This window comes from Ranitomeya variabilis, chromosome 3 (genome assembly GCF_051348905.1).
Source record: "Ranitomeya variabilis isolate aRanVar5 chromosome 3, aRanVar5.hap1, whole genome shotgun sequence".
NCBI classification, from domain to species: Eukaryota; Metazoa; Chordata; class Amphibia; order Anura; family Dendrobatidae; genus Ranitomeya; species Ranitomeya variabilis.
The window spans coordinates 112,703,520-112,716,269 of NC_135234.1; positions in this window are offsets into that span (position 1 = coordinate 112,703,520).

Sequence of the window (12,750 nt, forward strand, 5' to 3'; positions counted from 1 at the left end):
AATAAAATAAAAAGTTTACACCAAGCAAGTATACCACATTTGAAAAGATGTTATGCTCATCCTTATCACGGTATTAGCCGAGGAGGCATATGCTTTCCTTGCCTCCGACAATGATGGTGAGGGAGAAGATCCCACCTTCCTTTATTTGTCCTCCTCTTCCTCAAGTAATACCGAACCACAATACAGACAAACCATGACAGAAAATGTACCAGCGCCCACCGTTTCTCTAAGGATTTTGTAAACATGGTGGCTGAGACAAATTTGTATGCCCAGCAATTACTTGGCCCAAAACACCACTCCTTCATTTTCTAACTTGACCCCTGTAAATACAGAAGAAATTAAGACATTTTGGGACCTTGATCTTCATATGGGCTTAGTGAAGAAGCCAGAATTTCAGCAATATTGGAGTGATGATGCTTTCTACAACACTCCAGAGCTCCACATGGTTATGACCCGTTAATGTTTTGAAGCCAACCACAAATGTTTGCATCATAATGATAATGCACAGTGTCCTTCCTGAGATGACACCAACTTTGAATGACTTTTCAAAGTCTGGCTGGTCATTGATCACTTCACCAACAAAGTTTGTACGTTCCCCAAAGGGACATCTGATTGGATGATTTTTTAATTAATTTCTAGGGGAGGTTCAGATTTCAACAACACCTGCCAAGTAAGAGGGTCAGGTAGAGAATTAAACTCTATAAGCTGTGCGAGAGTACCTCTGGTTACACCCACAAGTTAACAGTTTATGAAGGGAAGGACACCCTGATTCAACCCCCTGAATGCCCCCTGTCCTGGGTAGGAAAATTGTGTGGGATTTCGTGCACCAACTGCTGGATCAAGGTTATCACTTCTACATAGATAATTTTTATACCAGCTTCACACTCTTCAAGTCCCTGTCTGCACGAGCTACAGCAGCATACGGTACAGTACGCTAGTCTTCGCAAGAGAAGTATCACCAATAGAATGTGTTGCACGTCTGGAATCAGCATGGTTCAGTGAACACATGCCGATTAACCTGCATTCAATAGAAAGCAGTGCCTTGGATGCAGCGAACATGCATTGTGTCCAAAACGCTGCTAGTTCCGGATCGTTGGCACTGGGCTTAACACTTCTCACCTATCCTGTGGATAAGTGATGACATTTTCACTATGAGAAAACCTGTTTTGTAAACCAAAGGAATAAAACTTATTTGTCACAAATGGAATGATAATAAAGGTGATGATTTAAAGAAGCACTCCCCTGGAGCTTTTTATTTTCTAAACATATGTAAATGTTGTAACAACCCTGCCGGCATCACTGCATGGCCTCCCATCCCCCACCTGCTTTACACACCAACTTACTCACTACCTCAGGCCATGCTGTGAGTTCTGTCTTCTGCCGGTTCCATGCTGTGTGCCTCATGTCTCCTGCCTGCTCTGTGCATGCTTCCTGGCTGTGGGCATAGGGGGAGGCGCTGGCAACTCCTGATTCTTATAGAGTCAGTGTGCACATTCCTAAGGTGTCCCCAGCCAATTGCCAAGAGGCCTCAGGTACTTAAGGCATTCCCACCCCTAAGGGAATGCCTGAGCAACTTACTTCCTCAGTGTCTTGCTGCTGAGGCACCAGGTCCTGTTTCTATCTCTTGTGTTAGCCTCCCAGTAGGGCTTCTTACCCTGGCCTGTACCTGTGTTCCGTTACTCTCGTGTTTGCCACCCAGTGGGGCTTTGTACCCTGCTCAGTGCCTGTATCCTTGGTCTCTTGTTTCCGCCATCTGAATCCTCATTTCTCTGCCTAGCCCTATACCTGTCCGTTTGTATCCCTGTCTTGAGCCTTCCCTATCTCTCTGTGTGTTTCCCTGTGTTCAATCCTTCTGCTCTCATCTCTGCCTCCTGCGGCTCTGCTCTTTGCTCCGCCCACTGCGGCTCTGCTCAGCCCTTTGCTCCGCACTCTGCAGCTCTGCTCTTAGCTCCACCCCCTGCGTCTCTGCTCAACTCTTTGCTCCGCACTCTGCAGCTCTGCTCTTAGCTCCACCCACTGTGGCTCTGCTCAGCTCTTTGCTCCACACCCTGCGGCTCTGCTCTGCTCTTGCTCTGCACCCTGCGGCTCTGCTCTGCTCCGCACCCTGTGGCTCTGCTCTTTGCTCCGCACCCTGTGGCTCTGCTCTTTGCTCCGCACCCTGCTGCTCTGCTCTTTGCTCCGCACCCTGCGGCTCTGCTCTTTGCTCCGCACCCTGCGGCTCTGCTCTTTGCTCCATACCCTGCGGCTCTGCTCTGTGCTCCACACCATGCGCCTTTGCTCAGCTCTTTTCTCCGCACCGTGTGGCTCTGCTCTTAGCCCCGCCTCCTGTGGCTCTGCACCGCCTCCTGCGCTTCTAATCTGCACTGCGTCTTGCGGTTCTGCTCTGCTCCTTTCGGTTCTCGTCCTTTAGTCTATACTGGCTTTTATCTGTTCCTGTCTCTCCAGTCTGTACTGGTGCCTACCTGTTCTTGACCCTCTAGTCAGTACTGGTCCCTGCCTATGTTCCCGTTCTACCTGAACTAGTTCCAGTCCTGCCCGCCTGTCTGCCAGTGTCTGTCATGCCCGCCTGCCTGCCAGAGTGCCTGCCATGCCCGCCTGCCAGAGTGCCAGCCGTGCCAGCCAGAGTACCAGTCGTGCCTAACCGTACTCGCTTGCACCTGCCTCTTGTGTTTTGTCCCTCAGTACGATCAGCTGCCACAGCCAGACACTGCCATTGAGTGGTACCTGGCAGCTACCTGCCGCACATGCCTGACCTCACCATCAGAGGCTCCAGTGAACACCAAGGTAGCTGCATAGTCATGCCCCTTCCAGGGTAGTCTGGTTTGTGGCACAGTGGGGCCACAATCCCCCACTCACGCCATCCAGTCTGGGCGTGAGCGTGACAAATGTTAATGTAGTGTAAGTGCGGTAATATATACATTGATCGCTGTCTTCCCCAGTTTCCAGTGCAGCTCCAGTCCTCTTCTCAGTTGACTTTTATTCTGACTCGCTGGATCACATTGGGGTTTATGGGTGAGCTGGAAGTCACTTTTATAATGTGAACCTGGCTACACAGACTTACATTGTAAAATTGAATTTTGGCTTTCACATAAGCCCTTGTTTGATTTGTCAAGTTGAAATAGAAGTAAAGTGACCAAGAAGGGGACCAGAGTCGCACTGGAAACAGGGGAAGACAACATTTGGAGAGTGTTACGTATCCCCTCAGCACCCAGATTATGTTGTGCAGTTATATGTATGTATAATAGTTTCCATGTGAGATGCATGTCCCTAAGGCATCAGCCCACAGGCTGCGCCCCTGGGCAGAGGGGACAAGATATCCCCCTTCTGACCTCTCCCACCTTTGTAATTCCCACAGTAAATATCGGCAGGCTCCGGCCCCCTGCGGCTATTGTAATGTATGTCTGGCCTGCCGCTTTTCAATGGGCCTGCCCTCTGTACCTGTGTGTTATATATTCTGTGTCCTGTGAGTAAAGTGTTGTCATACTGGAAATACGTGGAGAAGCAGTGATCTGTTATATGCGCCCATGTAACCAAGGAATTCCAGCCAGCGTCCTTCATTCAGACTCCAGTCAAAGCAGAGTGGACCTCCTGAAACACGTGGTGGTACTGAAAGAGGTACTCTAGCACGGTAGACCCCGTTACACTGGTGGCAGACAGCGGGATGTGATACCCCGTCTACAGAAGGAAAGGAATGAATGAAAAACAACTAACAGAAGTTAAAGAGGACTACATTAAAAGATCTGGTGGAAGCCCGAGGGTTAATCGCCAGCAACAAAACAAAAGCGGATTTGATAGCAGCCATCATGGAACACGACAGTGCAGCGCCCCCCAATGTGAACGTGGAGGAGACTGAATTCCAGAGGGAGGTAAAGAACAGACTGGCGTTCTATGGCCCAAACCCTGCAGTAGAGATCATATGAGAGGTGATGGCTGATGTGCGTACTGATCTGAAGGAAAAGATGGCCGAGCGGACCAGGATAGAGCTAGCCAAGATGGAGATGACAGAGTGGACCAAAGTGGAGCTGGCCAAGATGGAGATGGCAGAGCAAAGAGAGGAGAGTCAGCGAGCAGGGGGAGCTCTGGCCTCCGACCAGGTACCTTCAACAGTAAGCAACAAAAAGATCCAGTATAATGCCTTCCGACAGTTGGGGGAGGCAGAGGAAGACATTGATGGCTTTCTGCAGGACTTTGAGCGGCAGTGTGCCCTTCATCAAGTGAAGCCGGAGGAACGGGTTCAGATTCTGGCCAGCAAGCTGACAGGCCGGGCAGCGGACACCTATCGCACGGTACCTGATGAGGACTGTATGGACTATGAGTGGATCAAAGAAGTGATCTTGGCTCGGTATGCGCTGACACCAGAGGCATACCGCCAAAAGTTCCGCTGACTTATAAAACGCGTAACCGATACCCACGCTGAATGGGCCTGTAAATTACGGCGGTCACTGCTACAGTGGGTACAAGGGAGCCAAGCAACCACTAAGGAAGGTGTCCTCCAGCTCTTCTTGTTAGAACGATTCTTTAATGGACTAACCCCCAAGACACATGAATGGCTTCGGGACAGGCGGCCAATGACTCTTGAGGAGGCCGCTCATCTGGCCAATGAACATCATGATGCCAGGAGGCCTCAGTTGTCCGGATCAAAGATGGTCGCTAGGGGTCCGCCCATGGACCTGGAAGCCCCCAAACCACTGAAGATTGTAGGGGGACCAGCTAAAAACCCGGCCTACTACAGTCCCCCTGGGGCGCGATGCCACACCTGCCATCAGCTGGGCCACCTGCAAAGACAATGTCCCAACCGGACTCAGCGTACCCAGTGGCCAAAGGTGGGAACAGCTACCTTCAGCCGGGCCGCTGTACACTGCTACCATGGCGAAGCTGACCTGGCATTGGGGGCTATGACTAACCAGGGGGTGGAAGTGATGAAGTGCTGCATGAAGTAGACCCCGTGCAGGCAGCCCGGGCAGATAATCGACAACAGCATCGACAGGTCGTGTGGGTTAATGGGAAACGTATGCAGGGACTAAGAGATTCCGGGGCAACTTTGACCCTTGTGAAGCCTCATCTCGCCCGGGACCAAGAAAAGACGGACTGGACAGTGGCAGTCCGTGTAGCAGGTGGAGCCATACATCGACTGCCCACTGCCAGGATTCACCTGAACTGGGGAGTCGGGGATGGCCTTGTTGAGGTCGGCTTGATGGAGGATTTGCCTGCAGACATCTTGGGGCCCATGTTATCTGCCTTCTCGGTTGCCCCTCTGGCTGAGACATATCCTGTGATCACCCGGAGACAAGCTCGAGCTGCGGAGGCGGAATCACACTCAGAGGAGGCCCAGGTAAGACATCCCAGCCCTACACGTATTCCCATAGCCAGACACATTTCTTGGGCCACCCCAGCTGAATTTAAGACGGAGTTACTTGAGGATCCTTCATTGGAGGGATATCGTGGGAAGGCACAGGAGGGAAGAGGGGTACTGGAAGGGGAACAGTTTGTATGGAAGCTGTGCGGCGTAAAGTCCATTAGAAGCGCCCCATACCACTCGCAAACCAATGGGTTGTGTGAATGCTTTAACGGGACGTTAAAACAACTCATTGGGACTTTTACCAGGACCTACAGGGACTGTGAGAAATTCTTGCCACACCTCCTGTTTGCTTATCGGGAGGTGCCCCAAGAATCCACGGGGTTCTCCCCGTTCGAACTGGTATACGGGAGGCGGGTAAGGGGACCCCTAGACTTAGTGCTAGAACACTGGGAAGGAGAGGGCATCATAGAAGGGGTACCTATTGCACCCTATGTGCTGGAATTCCGGGACCGCCTACAGGAGCTGACCCAGGCTGTACGTGGGAACATGCAGGTGGCCCAGCGGCACCAGCGCGTATGGTACGATCGGAGGGCCAGAGAACGCATCTTGTAGGTAGGACAGAAGGTGCTGGTGTTAGAGCCCACTAGGCAGAACAAGTTCCAAGCTGCATGGCAGGGGCCCTACCAGGTAGTGGGGAAAATAGCCGACACCACCTATAATGTCGCCAATTGTGACGACCCCAGGGTTATCCGCATGTTCCACGTGAATATGCTGAAGCCTTGCCGGGAGCGCTCTGAAGAGGTAGTGGCCATCTGTGCACCTGAAGCAGAGGATTTAGCCGGACTTCCCTTGCCGGATGTCTTAGGGGAAAGGACTCTAAAACATGGAAAGGAAGTCTAAAAGAAAAAAGGAGGTCTAAAACATGGGACCAGGTACACTGGGGTGAAGACCTAGGTCCCCGGGAGAGACAGCAGGCAGAGGCGTTGTTGAGGCAGCAGCGACAGAGGATGTTTTCAGGGAGACCAGGGTACACTCGCCTGGCACAACACAAGGTTGAGACCCAGGATCAGACCCCCCTGCGACAACCCCCCTTCCACGTCCCTGAGTCTGTACGAGAAGGGATGCGACAGATACAAGAGATGTTGCGTTTAGGGGTCATTGAAGAGTCAGATAGTCCCTGGGCATCCCCCGTAGTGTTAGTGCCCAAGAAGGATGGGACTACACGGTTTTGTGTAGACTATCGTAAGCTCATTGAGAAAACGGTGACGGATGCGTATCCCATGCTGCATGTGGATGAGTTGTTAGACCCGCTGGCGGGGGCAAAGTATTTGACCACCATCGATCTATGCAAAGGCTACTGGCAGATTCCCCTTAGTCCTGACGCTATTCCCAAGTCGGCATTTGTCACCCCGTTCGGCTTATTCCAGTTTCGGGTTATGCCATTCGGGATGAAGACTGCCCCAGCGACCTTCCAGAGGCTGGCTGACCGGCTTCTGGATGGTCTCCAGGACTATGCTTTTGCCTACCTGGATGACATCGCCATCTACAGCGCGACATGGGAAGAGCATCTAAAACACCTAGAGACAGTATTGGACAGGATCCATAAGGCCGGAATCACCCTGAACCCAAACAAGTGTCACGTGGGCAAAGCAGAGGTTCAGTATTTAGGGCATTGGGTGGGAAGTGGGAAACAGCGACCAGAACCAGCCAAGATTGAGGCCATAGCCAAATGGCCCACCCCACGCACTAAAAGCCAGGTCATGGCATTTCTAGGGACAGCGGGGTATTACAGGAAATTTGTTCCCAATTACAGCAGCGTAGCCAAGCCCCTCACTGATCTGACCCGTAAGAACCAACCCCCGCCAGGTAACCTGGACCCCAGAGTGTGAGGAAGCCTTCCGCCAGCTAAAGGACGCCCTCACCAATACCCCTGTATTGGCCGCACCCGATCCAACTAAACCTTTCCTTGTTCACACAGACGCTTCTATGTTTGGATTGGGGGCAGTACTGAGCCAAGTCGGGCCGGACGGCCAAGAACACCCGGTAGCTTACCTGAGTTGGAAACTACTGCCCCGTTAAGTAAGCTATGCGGCCATCGAGAAGGAGTGCCTGGCGGTAGTATGGGCACTCAAAAAGTTGCAACCATATTTGTATGGACGACAGTTTTCCCTCCTAACGGACAATAATCCCCTAGTCTGGCTTAATCGGGTCTCCGGAGACAACGCCAGATTACTGCGGTGGAGTTTAGCCCTACAACCTCTGGACTTCACCATCCACTATAGACCCGGCAAACAAAACGGTAATGCCGATGGACTAAGTCGACAAACGGAACTTGTACCAACCCCATAAACTTCGGTCATCCCCAAACCGATCCGTTAAGGATCAGACTATGTATGCCGATCGCGTCGCTGAAAAGGGGGAGCCATGTTACGTAACCCCTCAGCACCCAGATTATGTTGTGCAGTTATATGTATGTATAATAGTTTCCATGTGAGATGCATGTCCCTAAGGCATCAGCCCACAGGGGACAAGATATCCCCCTTTTTACCTCTCCCACCTTTGTAATTCCCACAGTAAATATCGGCAGGCTCCGGCCCCCTGCAGCTATTGTAATGTATGTCTGGCCTGCCGCTTTTCAATGGGCCTGCCCTCTGTACCTGTGTGTTATATATTCTGTGTCCTTTGAGTAAAGTGTTGTCATACTGGAAATACGTGGAGAAGCAGTGATCTGTTATATGCGCCCATGTAACCAAGGAATTCCAGCCAGCGTCATTCAGACTCCAGCCAAAGCAGAATGGACCTCCTGAAACACGTGGTGGTACTGAAAGAGGTACTCCAGCATGGTAGACCCCGTTACAGGGAGTATATGACTGCACTTACACTACATACACATTTACATGAGATTAGGCTATAAAAAGTTTAGTGTTTCTTTAAGGTGCCATAGACATTGGACTAGATTTGATGAAAATTTCCAATTTCACCCATAATGAACGCTTGTCAGGTGAAATTTAACAACGGACAATGGTTTAATCCAACCAATCGCAGACAGTCATTGTCTTAAGTAAGTCGACCATGTTTCAGTTTTTGTCCAAGGGTCAGATAAAAGGGAAAGGAAATTTTGAGGATTCAGACCAATGAAAGCTTTTCCATTGCATGGACACACTTCACACCCTTCTTCCAGACCAACTCCAGATCTCTGAACTCCATGGTCATCACCTCCATTGCCTCTCCATGTTTAACCAAAACCTCAGTTATATTGCTTTGGTTTCTCTTGATGATGTATAACTTCACATACATGATCCTGATGAAGATCGGACCATACACATCAAATAGCTGTCAGTCGAACAATCTTTCAACTAACAGCCATTTTCCCTAACTTCCTCCAGGAAGTTCAGCTCCACTGAGCTCTCCTGTGTTTTCTGAGGGAGAGCCATTACCAGACTCCTCTGGTCATCGCTTAAAGGGAACCTGTCAGCAGGATTGTGCACAGTAACCTACAGACAGTGTAAAGTCAGCGCCTTTATACTGACTAAAAGGATACTGGGGTTGATGAAATCCATCTTGTGGATGTTGTTTAATTTTCCTTTTCAGTTTTGAGTTAATGATATGCTTGTGCTTGGAGCATGATGGTCTATTATTTGGATACCAGTTGAGTGGGTAGACCGCCATGATGATGATCTTGTTTGATTTTTGAGTGTTAGTGGTTCAGCTGCTCTTGGTGATAGTGGGCGATATACTGATTTCCTGGGTGTGTGTACACAGCGATATCTGTGAATGTGCGGCAGTAGTGGTACATTCACAATGGTGTCAGCTGATGCGTGTAGATACAGTGTGTGCGTTGTGGCTCTGCAGAGGTGGGTTCAAACGCCTCTCTTCTGTAGTTTGGTTGATGTAACGCTTTATGATTCTCTGATATATACAAATAAATCCTGTTTCTTTCTCACTTAGGTTTCCAATTCTGTTTCCTTCTGTTTGGTGTAGTGCGATGCTTCCCTTCTCAGCAGGAGAGTCTGACCCTCTCTCATTTCTTCTAATTGCTGCCCAGCAGTTTTCAGTTACGCTTTTCACTCATTAACTAATTAGCGTGGTTAATGATCTGTGCCCTTTGGGAAAGGTTCCTGCAAACAGCTATTATCCTGTTCTATTGTGAAGGAAACTGTAGCCTGACCACAAGTTACAGTAGGCTCTGATTTTCTGTGTTTTTAAGGCTCCTTCCACAGCACGTGGGGGAGATCTGCTCCTATACATCTTCCTTGATCGAAAAGATGATTCGTTCTTTGCATAAGGGAGATGGACAACATTCCTCATGGAAATATGACCATTTCCCTTGTTCCCTCTGCTTCTGATCAAATAGCAGGATCTCACCTTGGTTAAAGGGAAGAGAGAAAACAGCCCCCTGCACTGTCTATAACCAGTACTGGATTTACAGGAGCCTGAAAACCACTTATATTATCTATCCACAAAATAGATAACAATATCATTGCTGAGGCTCGACAGCTGGGAACCCCAGCCCATCACAGGGATCCCAAAAATTTCTGTGTAAAAGAAGTGGTAGTCAGCATGTGCGACCACCACTCTACAGATAATGGATGGAGCAGAGGGCACGCATGCTTATTACCTCTCTATTTACAAAAGATTCTTCAGGCTGCCTATTCTCAAGATCAGTGGCGTTTTCAGCAGGAAGACCCCTAGCAATCATGCGCCTATCACTTGGGTTGGTGAAATCTATTGTTTATGGATCAACCCCTTTAACCCCTTAACGACCACCGATACGCCTTTTAACGGCGGCCGCTAAGGGTACTTAAACCACAGCGCCGTTAATTAAAAAAAAAAAAGTGGAAAAAGTGAATAGCGCCCCCCAGAGTTGGATTTTCTCTGGGGTCTCGGTTGCCGAGGGTAGCCGAGACCCCAGAGAACATGATTCGGGGGGTTTTTACCGACCCCCGAGTTGCGATCGCCGGTAATTAACCGTTTACCGGCGGTCGCAACAACAACAAAAAAAACGCGATTTGCCATTTAATTTCTCTGTCCTCCGATGTGATCGCACATCGGAGGACAGAGAAATAGTGTCCCCGATGGCCCCCAATAGCCCCCCAATACTCACCTATCTCCCCCGGTGCTCCTCGTGTCTCCCGATGGGCGCCGCCATCTTTTTTCCGGGAAAAAATGGCGGGCGCATGCGCAGTGCGCCCGCCGCCCGGCACCCTGAAGATCTTTGGGGTCTCGGCTGCCGGGGGTAGCCGAGACCCCAAAGAACATGATCGGGGTCGGTTTTTACCGACCCCTGTTTTGCGATCGCCGGTAATTAACTGTTTACCGGCGACCGAAAAAAAAAAAAAAAAAACGATCTGTAATTCTCTGTCCTCTGATGTGATCGCACATCAGAGGACAGAGAAATAGGGGGATTCGGGGACCCTATCATACTCACCTGGTGTCCCCGGGTCCTCCTGCGTCTCCTCTTGCCGGCCGGCTTCTTCCTCTGCAAAGAAAATGGCGGGCGCATGCGCAGTGCGCCCGCCATCTGCTGCCATCTGCCGGCCGGCAGGAGAGACGAGTTGGGGCTAAAATTAGGGTTAGGGCTAGGGTTAGGGCTAGGATTGGGGCTAAATTTAGGGTTAGGGTTAGGCTACTTTCACACTAGCGTTTTTTGGCTTCCGTCGCAATGCGTAGTTGGAGAAAAAACGCATCCTGCAAAAGTGCTTGCAGGATGCGTTTTTTTCTCCATTGACTTGCATTAGCGACACATTGCGACGGATTGCCACACGTTGCATCCGTCGTGCGACGGATGCATCGTGCTTTGGCGGACCGTCGGCACAAAAAAACGCTACATGTAACTTTTTTTGTGCGACGTGTCCGCCATTTCCGACCGCGCATGTGCGGCCGGAACTCCGCCCCCACCTCCCCGCACCTCACAATGGGGCAGCAGATGCGTTGAAAAAACAGCATCCTCTGCACCCGTTGTGCGGCGCTTACAACGCTAGCGTCGGTACGTCGGCCCGACGCACTGCGATGGGCCGAGTACGACGCTAGTGTGAAAGTAGCCTTAGGGTTAGGGTTGGGGCTAAAGTTAGGGCTAGGGTTAGAGTTAAATTTAGGGTTAGGATTGGGGCTAAAATTAGGGTTAGGGTTGGGGCTAAAGTTAGGGATAGAGTTGGGATTAGGGTTAGGGTTTGGATTAGGGTTGGTATTAGGGTTACGGTTGGGATTAGGGTTACGTTTGGGATTAGGGTTGGGATTAGGGTTAGGGTTGGGATTAGGGTTAAGGTTAGGGTTGGGGTTAGGGGTGTATTGGGATTAGGGTTAGGTTTGAGGTTAGGGTTGAGATTAGGGTTAGGGGTGTGTTGGAGTTAGGGTTGGAGTTAGAATTGGGGGGTTTCCACTGTTTAGGTACATCAGGGGGTCTCCAAACACGACAGACAATTTTGCGCTAAAAAAGTAAAATGGTGCTACCTCCCTTCTGAGCTCTGCCGTGCGGCCAAACAGTGGTTTACCCCCACATATGGGGCATCAGCGTACTCGGGATAAATTGGACAACAACTTTTGGGGTCCAATTTCTCCTGTTACCCTTGTGAAAATAAAAACTTGGGAGCTAAAAATCTTTTTTGTGGGAAAAAAAATATTTTTTTATTTTCACTACTCTGCATTATAAACTTCTGTGAAGCACTTGAGCATTCAAAGTTCTCACCACATATCTAGATAAGTTCCTTAGGGGGTCTAGTTTCCAAAATTTGGTCACTTGTGGGGGGTTTCTACTGTTTAGGTACATCAGGGGCTCTGCAAACGCAACATAACACCTACAGACAATTCTATCAAAGTCTGAATTCCAAAATGGCGCTCCTTCTCTTCCGAGCTCTGCCGTGTGCCCAAACAGTGGTTTACCCCCACATATGGGGTACCAGCATACTCAGGACAAATTGGACAACAACTTTTGGGGTCCAATTTCTCTTGTTACCCTTGTGAAAATAAAAATTTGGGGGCTAAAAAATCTTTTTTGTGGGAAAAAAATATATTTTTTATTTTCACTATTCTGCATTATAAACTTCTGTGAAGCACTTGGGCATTCAAAGTTCTCACCACATATCTAGATAAGTTCCTTGGGGGGTCTATTTTCCAAAATGGGGTCACTTGTTGGGGGTTTCTACTGTTTAGGTACATTAGGGGTCTGCAAACGCAACATAACGCCAGCAGACAATTCTATCAGTCTGCATTCCAAAACGGCGCTCCTTCCCTTCCGAGCTCAGCCATGCGCCCAAACAGTGGTTTACCCCCACATATGGGGTGTTGGCGTACTCAGGACAAATTGAACAACAACTTCTGGGGTCCATTTTCTCCTGTTACCCTTGGTAAAATAAAAATTTGGAGGCAAAAAGATCATTTTTGTAGAAAAAATGCGATTTATTTTATTTTCACGGCTCTACGTTATAAACTTCTGTGAAGCACCTGGGGGTTTA